This window comes from Cataglyphis hispanica, chromosome 2 (genome assembly GCF_021464435.1).
Source record: "Cataglyphis hispanica isolate Lineage 1 chromosome 2, ULB_Chis1_1.0, whole genome shotgun sequence".
Lineage (NCBI taxonomy): Eukaryota > Metazoa > Arthropoda > Insecta > Hymenoptera > Formicidae > Cataglyphis > Cataglyphis hispanica.
Window position 1 is genome coordinate 10,227,887 of NC_065955.1, and position 15,470 is coordinate 10,243,356.

General features: G+C 31.6%; 1 protein-coding gene across 14 annotated transcripts in view; it reads right to left on the minus strand.

The window, feature by feature from the left end:
• Nucleotides 1-15,470, minus strand: part of LOC126859136 (ras GTPase-activating protein raskol) — a 291,550-nt gene that overhangs the window by 100,595 nt on the left and 175,485 nt on the right. For 2 of the 14 annotated variants that reach the window (XM_050610143.1, XM_050610139.1), the window contains exon 2: nucleotides 11,140-11,300. The exons of the other annotated variants lie outside the window; for them this stretch is intronic. The gene's annotated coding sequence lies outside the window, so the exon portion shown is untranslated. The remainder of the gene's footprint in view (nucleotides 1-11,139; nucleotides 11,301-15,470) is intronic. 14 annotated transcript variants of the gene reach the window in all.

Here is a 15,470-nt window from a genome sequence, read left to right on the forward strand (position 1 = left end):
AGATTATCCGATACTTTCCAAATTATACAGAGATCTCTACATAATAGATATAAATTTAATATTTTCAAAATGTATTTTTTAAAAATCAGATTAAAAATAAATGTTGTTATATTTCCTATATTTTTAAATAAGATGTAATTTATAGTTTTTTTTTTTTTATTGACAGAATATTACTGATAAATATTTATCAAAATTATTTTGCATTAACAAATGCAAGAATAAAATTATTGAACTACTACTATGAAAAACTTTTACGACCAAAATATATTTGTGATTATTGTTAACAGTCTCTTAGCGAGATGGTATTTTATATCGATTTATTTATGTAATTTTAAATAATCTTAAATAATAAAAAATGATTTTTTTTATAATTCTTCTAAAACGATTTATTCAAGCGATAATAATCGAAAAATTATCAGCGTGAAAAACCCTGCTCAACCGATGTTTCACATTGCGTGATGATATATATTTTTAACTTTTTACAAAATGTGCATCGTGCAAAGATTTCACGGTTTGTAATTCGCAACGGCTACAAAGAGAAAAAATATCGTGAGAAAAATGTTTGCTGGAAATGCACTCGAATGCAGTAAGCATTTGAGACGGTAAGTAGTTGAAGCGGATGCTCGAGAAACGCTTTACGCATTGTTAGTTTGCCTAAATTGAAACTGGGATGAGTTCATTCAATTAAATTCGCTGTCATAACGGTGAATGGCTAATTCTCTCCGGGAAGCCAACAACGAGTCAACAACTCGCAGATGTAATGTTGGAGAGATTAGTCGCTTACAAAGAAAAATATAAAAGTTGAGCAAAACTTTTCACCTAATAACATGTTATATCGATGTCTCTTCCTCAATCATATATAGGGGGAGGCAGAAAAATATAGACGATTTTTCTGGGATTCTTCCGATAACGACATCGTCATGGGAAATTCTATCCTCCAAAGCAATCACATTTATGACCGGAACAGTTCCTCCAAATGTACTTTGCTATTGTACAATGTCCGCGTGGATTCAACTCGCGTTACTATACCGGTAAAACTTCGACATGTGAGAATTGTCGCAGATTGCTGGTGCAGACATGGCAATAAAACTCGAATCACCGTTTCCATGGAGATCCATGCGAATATATAACTTTGCATATTCTACGGTTAGATTAAAAAAATATATATAAAATATTTAAGATAAGTGGAATTCAAGATAAATTATTATTAAACCTAACATAATACTTGACGTATCGATATAAGGAATAATTTGTTAATTCGCTACGCAAAAAGTAAATTAATCTATTGTAAATAACAGAAATAAATAAATTATATAGCAGATTCCATGATTGTGTTATATGATTCTTTAAAATTTTAAGTTAATTCATTTTTCTACTTTAAAAACTGGCATGAAAACAAAACTGACAATATAATATATATTTAAAGAACGCAAAGGCAAATAAAAAATTGCGAGAAATCAAAGATGATAATTTTGCAGATAGCAATATTGAGGAATCTGAAATTTACACCGATGAAGAAATATTCGCACTCGATCTCCCTTCCATTTCTCGCACGTGCACGCGCGCAAAAGGAACGTTTCACCGATACATTCCTTCTCGCCGTGATATAACTAACGGTGATCGAATCATTTTGATGTGGCGTGCCGCGAAACAAATTCTTTTACGTAATCTCTCCGAATGTTCAGATATACTTCCGGTAAAAACTCGACCGCGCACACCGCGAGCCGTGATTTACCGTAGCGTGCAACCGAATAAGGGTCAAGAGGCTCTTTTCCGCCTTTGAAAAATTACGATCGCGATTTATGTTCCTCTACGAGCAGTGTTCGCGCGGCGGATTTACGAGTTTATATAGTGGTGACGAGGGGAACACACACACACGACGTAATATCACGTAAGATATTTTCTTCGGCAAAAAGAAAAGTTTCTGCTATAAATTTCTATGCGCGAGAAAAAACGTTTTTCAGAGATTCCATTTCCACTCGCAAATTTTGTAGAGAACAAAGTCGTTGCGTTATAAAAATAAAAGGTAGCCTTCCTAAATTACAAAAACCATAATAGGAGTGTCATATTGCAATGACATATTATAATCGTAATTTTGATTTTCTTTCTCTCTCTCTCTCTCTCTCTCTCTCTCTCTCTGACCCTAATTTTATAAAAATAGTTATCGTTGTGCATGCTCACAATAAAATAATAATTTTTCAAATTATAATAAATTTATGATTATTTAAAAATAAAATTTCCATTATTTTTACTAATTAAAACACACTATTTTGTTCGGAAAAAAATTTATTTTTTTATCAGATACTAGTAATTGGTGTCCGGTTGCATAAGAATCGTGCGCTAGTTTCATAATGCAAAAGATGTTAGTCGATACAGCCGGAAAAAAGTGAAGTGTCAACAAAATCGTGTGCCACGTCGGAATTTAGAAAGATGTGTAATATATAGTTCGATAGCAGCGTTTTCACTCACGAAACTCATTCGCTGTACATATTTGGTTAATGAACCGCCTGCACTTGCCGCCTTTTATGTTCGCGCAATTGGATTTATTGCGCACACTTGCCGCTCTCCTCTATTAAGCTATATATAAAGAAGGTACTTTCTTTAATAAAAGGCTGATTCAACGTAATCTCTCCCGCAGAAACTCTGTAATATTTATATGTATGTAAAAATTTGAAAATAAGAAAAAACTCTTACCGTTTAGATATTTTTATATATTCTTCCTCAAGATCTTTAGACATAAAAATAAATTTTTTTTTTTTTCATTTATTAGAATTTCTCTAATATTCTCATTAATCATATTTCTTTCAAGAGCTCGTCTGCAAATTAAATATATTTAAATTACAAGCCACATAAATGTATTAAATATGTATAAAGATGATTATTAATAATACAATAAAACAATTATTTTATAGATATAAAATCCATTATTAAAAAGGCATCAACGTTTTATCTAACTTAAATATTATCTTCGAGATTATATATTTAAATAAAGTAAGCTATAGTATCTTTCTTCACAAATGTGTAGTATTTTTTTTTTAGGTTTTTTGCCGGAACTATTTCTAAAACCTATCAGGAACTATAGAACTATTTGGGGTGCAAATAGAACTCTCTATAAAACTTTCGATTTTTGAAAATGCGGTGCTAACTTCACACCGGTGTATTTTTTATCGTAATGTTCTATCTTGTTCTCACTCATCATAAAATACAAGACATATTTTGATGTAAGATCAAAATTATCGGGATCGTGAATCAAAAAGATAGTGAGTAAAAGTTCAATGACCTAGTCTAGCTCATTGTCGTACATAAATCTCGGTCGTGCGGGCTCGATCACGTAGCACACAGCATATTACATTGTGGTCGAACAAAAGAAGGATGTAGAGAAAGCGAGATTCGATATTTTACGTTGTAAAATCCAAGTCAACTAGTAAATAACGATTTAATTAATAAAATAAGTAACGTTTTATGATTACCTATGATTCATTTTATATAGCGTACAAAAAAATTTAGTTAAAAGCACAAAAATGTGAAAAAATTATATTAATGAATGAAATAAAGTAATAAAATAAAATATTAATCAATAAAATGTACGCACTATTTAAAGAAAAGAAAAAAAAAACGCTCTATAAAATTATCGTTGAAGATAATATTTAGATTAAATAATGTGTTGATATACTTTTAACAATAAATAATTGATATTTAAAAATTCATATCTAAAAAATAACATTGTTTTATTGTAAATAATTATCATCTTTATATACTTGTGCTCAAAGTTTATAGCTTGAAATTAAATGTGAAAGAACATCCGTGTGGGCGCTTGTCCCGGGATTAAACATTTCAACTTCCTGAAAACTTCTCGTTGTTATTGCGGAAGTTAATCTCGCGTCACAGTAGATGATAAACATTGTACGTCTGTAAGTAAGTTCGTAACGAACTTCCGCCGCCTTTCCTACCGTATTTGTTGATCCCCCGTTTAGAGACAACGCTGTGTCATTTTCTGTAAACTTTGTTAGACATTCGTAGCCATTTATCATTTGACAAACTTTATGAGTTCCCGATAGCTAAATATGTAAAAAAAATATACGGTATTAAATCTCGCAAAAATCTCTACAAACAATGATTTTATAAAATTTAACAATCAGAAGTTAATAAAAATTTGAATAGTAAAAGCCATAATGTTTCCTATATTTAAGGACAATAATATATAAGAAAATATTCATGATTCGCGAAAAAATAAAGTCTCTTAATTATAATACATATTATATATACATATATATGTATATAAAAATAATATAATTATGTACATAATATCGAAAATATATAAATTTAATTAAATAATCTGATCAGAAAATATTAAAAGATAAATATCTTATTTCTTTCTCGATTATTTCACCAAAGTATCATCAAAGATCTGATAATAATAAATCTGATTTGATTTATTAAAATGAAAATCTTGAAGAATTGAACAATGCATTCGAATGTAGGTCAGTCATGGCCTCCGCCGAGCAGAATTTATTATTATGTTAAAGCGCAGGTCGGTCAAGGAAAACTCATGAAAATTCATGAGTTCATGTAAGCGCGAGTGAGTAACTTAATCTTCTAATTATCTCATCGTGTCAAAGCAATTTGAAATGTTGACGTCATTTACTCTTTTGTCTAACTGTCAAAATCATAATGATAAAATGCCACGCTTACTAAGATTGAATTACAAATTTCCTATAATTACTTATTTTTTTACACTGATTAATCTTCTCGCTAAATTGCAGACCATTTAATTAAAATCACTTGATTTTGCGCGATGAAATTGATAAAATAAAAGATATACAAATATGAAATTATAACAAAAAGAAAGCTTTTTTTCAACCTTAATATACTCCTATTTACTTTACGGCGACTCGCATCGCAGCACATTTTTAATTAATTACCGATTTCATTTGTAGCAAAATAAACATGTAGCTAGCGTGTCGATACTATTTTTTTACGCTTCTACTTTTCTGAGAAAGTTTGAATTAAGCATATGTACACACGAGATACGAGCAATTCGATTCTTCTCAGAAAGTTCGTCGTAAAAACTGCGATACGACAAATTCAACGAATCCGTTAAGTTGACCCGTTTCCGCGATATGCGCCGCAATATACGGTGGTTAGGTAAGTATTATAGATACGTGCTATATGCGCGTCTCACAAGCTGGAAGAAAAATGGTCTCGAGCCACCTACGATGATGCTTTTACGTCATCGAATGCAAAAAGACAACGCTGGCACGGGATAGAGACAGACTTATAGTCGTAACGCTCGAAGAACTTGAAGCCCGAGAACTTCAGTGCACCAGCCGCGCATTTACGTGCGACGTGTACAAAGTTCTTCCTCTTTTCCTCCGTCTTTCTCGCATTCATTTCCATTCATTTCCATTTGTCGGCCACTATCCACCAAGGCGAGAAGAGCGGAAAATCGAGGAACAAAGAGGGATCGCGAGTTAACGATCGAATTGGACCATCTCTGTCGAGTAGAAAATTCTGAGACAAAAATTTTTCGCAAAGATAAAAAGAGAATTGTCTACAAAAGAATCGTGGCATTGAATAATAAAGATATACGCAAGGAAATTAGAAAATGACGTTAGAAACAAATCACGACAGTTAGACGGACATTAAATGGCATTTAAGTCTTCCTTTTTTCCTCTACCAACCAGAAATGTGAATAAGTTTTCATAAAAAATTGATAATTTTTTTCTTTTCGTTTTATTTAATTCACTTTACTTTTTATTTTATTTATATTATTGTTCTTTTAATTTTATTTAAATATTTTTTAATTAGCTTAATATTATCACGTATATTACATGCAAAATCATATGTTTCATCAATTTTCAATAAGCAAATTTAATTAACAGAATATTGAATTTTAGTCCAATAAAATATATAATATGACTGTGAGATGTTGCAAATTATCTAATTATAGATGGCACGTGTATGAATAATATGCGTATAAAGGATGGTATGAATGATATGTCTTTTGTCAGAGAGCATGGCCGAACATCTCTAACAATAAGAAACTAATGTTGTTGTTATTAGAGTGCACTTTTAAAATATATCGTTCCGATTATTCATAATATCTCAGTCTTATTCCGTATAACACTTGATAAATTAATTTCGCGATTAAATAAATAAAGGAATTTAATTTGGTTAAATTATCCTTGCTGTATGCTTTTAAGAGCTATATTTGCAAATTTCTATTAATAAAATTGTATTGCGTTAAATAAAACCGCGCAAGGTCTTCCCCCCTGCAAAAATACTCCCATCGTTGACACATTTCTACTCCAATTGGCAGCGCGAGGGTTGATAATATGACACATATTCGATAGCTGGCAATGAAGAGAAATAAAACTTTCTCGAGGAAAGCAAAACGAAAATTATAGATTCCCCATTAACTTATTTTAGTCGCACGCTTTGCAACTTTTAAATATTAAAGAGTTTTATAACTTTCTGATAACAAAAGAAAAATATTAAATTGTACTCTATCCGGGGTAAAAAGAGATTCGTGTACCAAATAAAATCTGGTTTCTAATGTACCGTAAAAACGGTATCTATATTGTCGGCACAAACGGAAGAATTCCTTTTGTTTAGGCGTTATCCACACCGGAAATTGCGATGCGCTACCTGCCCGCACGGTGCTTCCTGTGTCGCGCGATATGTTGCTGCTTCATTTCATCCTTCTTATTCCATTTCATATGAAATTCTTAACTTGATACGTGAAAAAATGTTCCGCCGCATAATAATTTTATCTTATGTGTCGTCATAATATATTCAGAATAATTTTCTCTCTTTTTTTTCGGTCTTAACAAATTAGGAACGTCAAAAATGCATTAAATAAAAATAATTAGGAATAGAAAGTAGTATTTCGATTAAATCATTTAATTATTTGTTAAGAGTTAACGATTTTGTAATTGCAATCTTCATAAAAACAGTATATTTTACTTTTTATAAATAAGTCTAGAAAAGTGTGTATATATATATATATTTCACATATGTTACAGTATAGTTAAAAACTTTGAAACATCTCTATTTTATTCTAAAGTTATAGAATTCTTCTATACTAAAGTTAAACCAAAAAAAAAGTTTTAATTTTTTTAAATAAATTTTTTTTTTATTATAACGAAATTCGTTATAAATAATTTATTATTATGTAATAACCAAAATTAATTGTTCTATATTAATATGTTATAGATTTGGTGCAGCTTGAAATAAACTACTCGTAAACTAAAATTTATTCTTTTAAAAATCCCTATGTAAGATAATTCGCGCGACTATATTCTGTGCATATAAAAAAGATGCGAAAAAAAAATGCAGACGTCAAAGGACGCACACGATGTCCCTTTGTCGGACGTTGCATGTAACGATCTCTCTCTTCTAACAGCGCTTTATCTTTTATATTAAAAGTACTTCGTCCCGGACGAGAATAGCGGAACCGCTATTGATCGATTGTTCATGCTAGGCCTATCATCTTTTTTATATAAAAAAAAATTTTAAAAATATTCACATATACACAATTTTTATTGGTACAACGCAATTACTCGCTAAAACAATCCTGGAGCAAAATAAACGTTCTATAAACGCGCGCACATCGTAAAGAAACGCTCGGACATATCACGACGAAGAAAAATCACGAGATTTCCTCCAGTAGATATTGTAGCTAAAAGTGTTTATAACTGTCAACATACTCTTACGATGAAAAAAAAATACGGCGGGAAATAGCAGATGCGAGCGTGAAAAAGTCTACAATGGATATATACAACTGTAACGCAATACGCGATAAGAATGTTTTACGCGAATACGAGGAAAATCCTTGGAAAATTGTAAATAATTCAAACATAGGATAAGAAGAACAACAATTTTAACTTGTTTGCTTTCAACTTTAAAATTCAAGCCAAAAAAAATATAGCTCGGATTCTTAATTTCGTATTAATTATATTATAAAACATCGAACAGAATTATAATACTTTTATTAATATTTTATTAAAATTTCCGATGTACTTTTTTTTTTTTAGTTTGTGTACAATCGAATCATCTTTCTTAATTTTTGCAAAGATTTTTTAAAGATTTTTGTCAAAATTTAATTATTTTTATAAAGTTGGCTTATATTAACTTGCATGTAAACAATAAATTACTATACATAGTGTATAATTAATGGCGAATAATATATCCCAAGTGAACAAAGGCGCATTGTCACGAAGTTACAATGTTGTCCCTGAATAAGGCATTCTTATTCGCTTATTGGGCCATTTGTCCCGCTACGCTACTAGATTCGATTCCAACTTAATTTCAATGAGTCTACTAATTGTCGGTTACTCAATTAGGGGATAGTAAAGTTCCGTCTGCGATAGTGAAGTTTTAAAAGTGAATTTTGTGTGTATAAAATAAAACTTTTTAAACTAAAGACAATAGAAAAAACAAAAACAAAAACAATTTTCTGTTAAGACTGGTATTTGTGATTGTAAATAAAAAACATGAGTAGAAAAAAAGTTTTTCTTATGATCTTCGTTTTCAATATTCCAAAAAAATAACATTTCGAAATTATAGTCTTAAATAACCGAGAATTCTGCGTACATGTATAAAATATGTATATGAGAATTTACAATTCGGTTGAGGGAGAACGCAGCATTTTCGTAAGCTGCTTAAATCGAGTACTTTTACGAAACAGGAGCGCTTTAAAGCCTCTCTCGTGTTCTTTCTCCGTGTTTTTTCGCACGAAAGTACTCGACGCAGTGGTATTATTTCGTCATGTAAATTCATTGCAACTAAAATGCATATACAGGGTGTCCTGCAAAGATTGTGCCAACGCTCGTGAGCGGGTAGAGGACAGTAAACTGAACAGAAAAGTCCTTTACCATTTTGCAATTCTCGCAATAATTATTAAAATATTAATTAAAAAGTATTGACGAATGAGCACGCGTTTTGCGCGGCTATCGCGCGGCTAGACCATGAGACGTACGCTCTAGGCGTGTCAGCAGCCAACTTCATAGTGTCGCACACGGCAACGAAAAAGTTTAGTCTCTCGCGAATCTCTCTTGTCGCGAGGCGAAACGCGTGCTTATTCGTCAATACCTTTTAATTAATATTTCAATAATTATTGCGAAAATTGCAAAATGGTAAAGGACTTTTCTGTTCAGTTTATTGTCCTCTACCCGCTCACGAGCGTTGGCACAATCTTTGCAGGACACCCTGTATAATCTCTAAAATCCCGCGAATATACGAGACTGCCAAGTAGCTAATAACATAAAACGAGCATCCAAGTAGTTAATTAAATGCGACTTTTTGTATTTCTCTTTATGTCTCTCTTTCTCTACCTTTTTTTAAAGTAATTATAATCTTTAAAACTTATGCAACTATATTATAATGCATCAATTTTTTTCAATACACAAATAATACTCATTATATCACATTATACATTTATAATTTAAATATAATTTCTTAGTAAAAAATATTGAATATATCTTACAATATTTTATATTTAATATTTTACGGTATATAAGAATAAAAAATTCCAACAAAATAGTATAAAAAAATTGACATAAAATTGTGACAAGATTTGATTGTATGTTGTCATGTACAAATCGCGGATTTTTTTGTTGTAAAATTCTTTGTGGTTCGTGTGTTTTATCGTTATTATTTCCTCAGCATACAGCAATTGTAAATAAAATCTACATTTAACATGAAACGCGATAGTAAAACGACGATGCTATCTGTCAAATGTACACGCTGTAGCTTCCATTTTTCTGTTAATATAGATGAAACGAGAAGAGCCACAAACGCAAGCGAATGCATTCTACTGCATGTAGTGCGTAATTTTCGACATGAAACTATTACGAATCATGAATAATGCATAAATTATCATCGGTATCCAAAAATGACTAATGACAAATTAATAGGTTTTATAATAGTCCATAATTTTATGCAAAACATAAATTTCCAAAGTATCCTAACTTTTTCTCGACCCGCTTTTTATTTACCGACAGCGCGAATCATGAGCCTCAATTCCACAGATCTTGAAGCGTACGCAAACGCACATTGGCGTATACATTTCATTCCGTGCCTCGTTATCTACGTTAATTGGAAGTATAATCAATCATAAATCTCGAACGAAAACACGAACGGCGTCCATCACGATGGCCGCGTGAAAGCAACGAGTGATTGACGCAGCAATATTTCGCGAGCTGGCGTAAAATTGTTATACATACACGCTTTTTTTTCATTTATTATCGTCGTCATCGTCATCACCGTCGTTGGCATGTAGTACCTGCGAGATGCAATTTCCGTACTCGCGATTACACATGCTAATGCGATAGCGCGGTTAACGACTTGCATGTAATTGGTCGGGCTCTCGTCAGGCAGATAATGCGAGAGCAAGTTTTAATCGGGTAAGTGGATCATGGGTCCCGTGGATAGAACCATTAATAATTAACTGTGTCGCCAGTGTCATTATAGTTAACGCGCGCGTCATCTCTTCACCAGGCATTCTCCCGTTGACTGGAACATTATCCAAATTCCAATTACGGCGTAAAGCCCTTTTTGCAATCCGAAATAACTGCTAAAATTATCGATGAATCGATGATATGCGAATAATTAATTATGTAGATAAAAATAAAGCTTCAAGAATTTCTTTTATAATATTAAAATAATATTAAATTTATAATATTAAAATAAATATTTTATTTGTGTTTAATTACATTTAAATCGTTCAATTAATCTAGATTAAACAAATTATTAACTTCAGTTCTCTCAACATATAAAGTTTTATATATAAATTTACGCATATTATTAAAAAAATTAATTTAATTTAAAAACTAAATATATGTATGACAAGATAAGTTCCATTAGATTATCTTTACATGGTTTGTAATAATTTTTGAACAAAAAGTATGATGTATCAGTTTGTGAAGTGAATTAAAATGATAGAAAAATAATATTCTCGATTTCAAATTACACCTGATTACAATAATTTATAATAACAATATTTCTTTGTTGATTGATTTGTTCAGATTAATACCTTGCTCTCTTTCCTTCTCGTTCTAATACATGCCTTGCGAAGAGAGACGCATCCTATCACTTGGAGAACGTTTGTCATTCATGCTGAAAATTTTTCAAACTCACCTTCTCCCAGTACAAACTTGAATCATGAATGTCCAAGGAATCCCTTAATTCATCAGCGATGTTTCGCGTCGTACACTATTTTGTCGACTTGACGGCACACACGTGGTCTCACTCGCGTCTGAGAATTTTCTCGCGTACACAAAGATGTTGGATGCGTCGCTCTGAATGGAACATACCACGAGGGATCGTATACATAAGCCAAGTTAATTTTGATATGCGTTACATACACGCAGTCCGAAGGACGCCCCCTCGACGACGAGCTCGCTGACAAAAGAGCTTACGATCATCGAGCTGAAATAGATATGTCGGTGCAGTCGAAAGACTTAAAGCGATACTTTATTCTAAGCACACGTGGAGAAATAAAAAGAGAGAGAGAGTACACGATATCGTTTGAATAATCAAAATAAAAAAGTTTTAATTTTTTTAAGTGATTATAGGAATGCAATTGTGTTTTATTATCATTACTTTTTATTATTTCGCTGCGATATTCTGAAGAGGAAATAGCGGAAAGAACATGATAAAATATTGCTTTCGATATACAAGGATATAATTTATATAGCTTTCACTTTATAAATTTTCCTTTCTCCTATCTCGATTTCTATTATCCGCCGAGCATAATTTTCTCACGCATACGGTTGCAAATTTTTGCTGACCAAAGACGATGCTCTCGGCGATTAGGACAAAGCGACATAAGCACCGTACGCCGTCCGGTTTCGCCCGTCCGTTATCTGGTGTCACGTGAACGTGCTACAAAATGAAGAGAGAGAAATAACTCTTCAGCACACGACTTATCTCGTCCACCACTCGACATTACCGAATATTTCCTCGCAGCGTAATCTTTATCGAGAGCAGTTTCGAGACCATTTTGATAAAGTCCAGTATTCAATCCTCGAAAAGCGATAAAATATATACGAATTGCTAAAAGCACCTGCTGAAATGTGACTTAAATTTTGTCGTCAAGAGACTCGCACCTGCCGTCTGTGCAAACAGCGACGATATCGGTAAACGAATTGTAAAAGAACGAATGCAAAAGAGAAGGAGGCTAATTTATTTTTAACAAATAAAAAATGATAAAATTGTTGTTAAAAAATAAAAAAATTCAGCAAGAATGAAATGCATCTATAATTTAAGAAATAAAAAAATTCAGCAAGAATAAAATGCATCTATAATTTACAAAGTGCGTTTCAAACATAAAAAGTATTCATATTCAAAATAAATTTTACAAATTATAAATTCTTTTTATCCTATTCTCGCATTAAATCCTTCTCATTTGAGATTCTATTTTAAAAGCAACTAAAATTAAAAATTGAAATCACACATCATCGTCAGAGAAAAAGAACAAAGATACAATGCGATCGATACATTATTAATTTCTATTTTTAATCATAGAAGAAAATATAAAAATAGTGATGCGCTTTTTTCTATTTTGCCCTTTTCCAGGGAGAGAAAGGATAGAAAGAACAAACTGGATGGTTAGAGAAAAATCGTGTGTGCCAGGTGCAAGAACGTACGATAATGGCGCGGGCCCCGACAGAGTTCACGTTACATTTTTTTTCTTCCCTGGCTGTCAATAAGGGCACCGTCAAATAAATCTATTTCTCCGCGATAAAAGAGTGAGAGCTGACGTTGAATGGAGATGATGTTTCGCTGAATCTGCTTCGATGACAAGGCGCAACGATCCTGATAATTCCGTCAATCGAGCGATCGTTAAAAAAAAAAAGATGGTTGAAAAATTCAAATTCGGAGAGCGAAGTGGCTTGATAGGATAATTCGATGCCACGCTGTAACTGAGGATTTAATGCCTCGGGGTGTATTAACTTTAACGTTAACGGGCACGGACCCTCTCGAGCGTGCCATGACATGTGGGCTCCTTCCTTTCCGGTGGAAGCGTATCTTTTTAAAGCGTTTGTGTTTAATTATCGAGTGTGCGCGTGGGGTAGCAATTGACCCGGTGGTTTCGCGTCAAACGAAAAATTGCTCTCGTCCCTATCGGCGATACGTCGAAATAAACTCGTTTATCCTCAGTGATACGATTTATATATCCCATGGCGCGACGTGCGTTGGCACAATAATTTACATTCATCGTACATATCGAAGCAAATTGAATAAACGTACGATTATTAACGGGTAATAATACTCTATAAGATAAATAATAAAATAAAGTTTGTAATAAAAATATCCGGAAATAAAGACATTTGTATTACTGTATTACAGAATGAATAATACTATGTGTGTGTGTGTGTGTTACACTCCACTTTAATTAATAACTAATTTAATTATAAATAAGTCTCCATTTAGTCTCTAATATTCAATAGCATTATAAACATGTTTCATAAAATAATTCAATCTTTTTTGAAAAGAAAGAGAGAGAAAAATATTAAAAATTATATTCAATCGAGTATTGTATTATCCGAAAAGAATTATAAGAAAAAAATCATTAAACATACTTTCTTCAAATCTTAGAAATATGCTTTGTGTCGCCGTACAAGCTCTGGTATATTTTACATAATAGCATATGCAAGAGTATACTGTGCTAACGTGTTCACCTACGCTTGACGAAGTATAAAACAATTCCGCGAACTCCATACTGTAATCAATTCCCTGAGACGTTTGACAACAAGAATGACGCTACATGTAATCATGATACATCTGAGTAACAATGCTTTCATGCTTGACAGATCAATATCAAAGTTAATTATTAACTTTTGTGAAAATTTTCTGTATGACTTTTTAAAGACACTCTTGATCATAGTAAAATAACGTATAATAATATATTATAATAAATTAATAAAAATGATTAATTTATGTGATTAAGTATTTAGATAATAAAAATTACAATTTTTTTGGAATTTTGTATATCAAATTTGATAAAGAAATTTTTAATTTTATATTTCCTTTGACACACATACGCTGTGCCTTCTTTACTAGAGATAATTAATCTAGAATTAGCTAAAGAATTAGCTAAATTCACCTCTTTTTTTTTAGACAGTTCTATAAATTCTTGAATGTCAAATTCCTCATTCGCGTCGCGACACACGTGATCGTATCAACGCGCATCTTAAAAAAAGATCTCTAGATAGAATAACACTACGTGATGATTAATCGCTACTCCGCCATTAAGCTCGAAAGTATACCATGGAAAAAAACGATAATTCTTCAAACACACGTGTAACAACATAACCGTCCTCTTGAATCAAACCGTCTTCTTGAATCAAAAGCGAAGCATTTTGAAGGATAAGTTGATAAACATCATATTATAAACAAGTGCGAATTTGTGATAGAACGATATCCTTTAATCAAGAGCAATAAATTCGTCTCTCTTCCTTAATAATATATTTGCTAATAATCAAACTTCCCAAAGGACATTAAATTTTAAAACAATTTCCATGTATAACAGTGATGCCGCCTTTCTACACAATCACAATGTTATGATTAATAATAAGGATAAACCGTAAGAAGCTCTTCATCTTATCGGTTCTCATTATTCAATGATTAATCCAAGTTGATTTTCTTAAAATGCAATAAAAAATCTATCATTAAAATTTAATGTAATCAGAATGAGGCATCACATATCTGTTTTAGAAAATTTTAAAAATTTATTCTACAATGTAATAAAAAAAGTTACATAAATATTTGCTCAAATTTACTATAATCAAAATTATATTATTTAATTAAAAAATTTGTTTAATATGTAAAACTATTTTCTCTTTAATAAAATTTCCTCTGCAATGTATATTTACTCGAGATATATTTTATAAGATGACATGAAAAGAAATTTCTTTCAAAAACTTTTCGAGGAAGTGAAGAAAACCTGGCGTTAGATAATGGAGAAAGGAGTGTATGTGGGAGTGTACATCATCACACTTTACGTAGAGAGAATTGTCTAGACAGAGCATTGTCGAGTGGTGTATTGTCAGGGCCGCTTAGGTGTGGTCACTTATTGTTATGTCTTTTATGATAATGCGTATGTGAAACGGCTATAAAATAAGTATTTTAATATCTGTAATTCACATACTGCGTCGCACAGCAAATATATAATAATAATACCACACAAAGTTATGTGTTTAAGTTCTCTTATATTTCATTTTTCATTTCTCCATTCTTTCTAAATTATTGCGAATGTAAGCAATAATTGCTAATTATTAAATGCAATTATACACAAAATCAAATATAAAAGTAACATGAATGAGTAATTTTTAATTAATATTTTCTATTTTATTGTTATAATTAAAAAAAAAACATGTTTAATATTATAAATTTCAAATAAAATTTTAACAAAGTAAAATCTGTTAAGCCGGTAAACATCGCAGACGACGTGTAATTATGAAAAT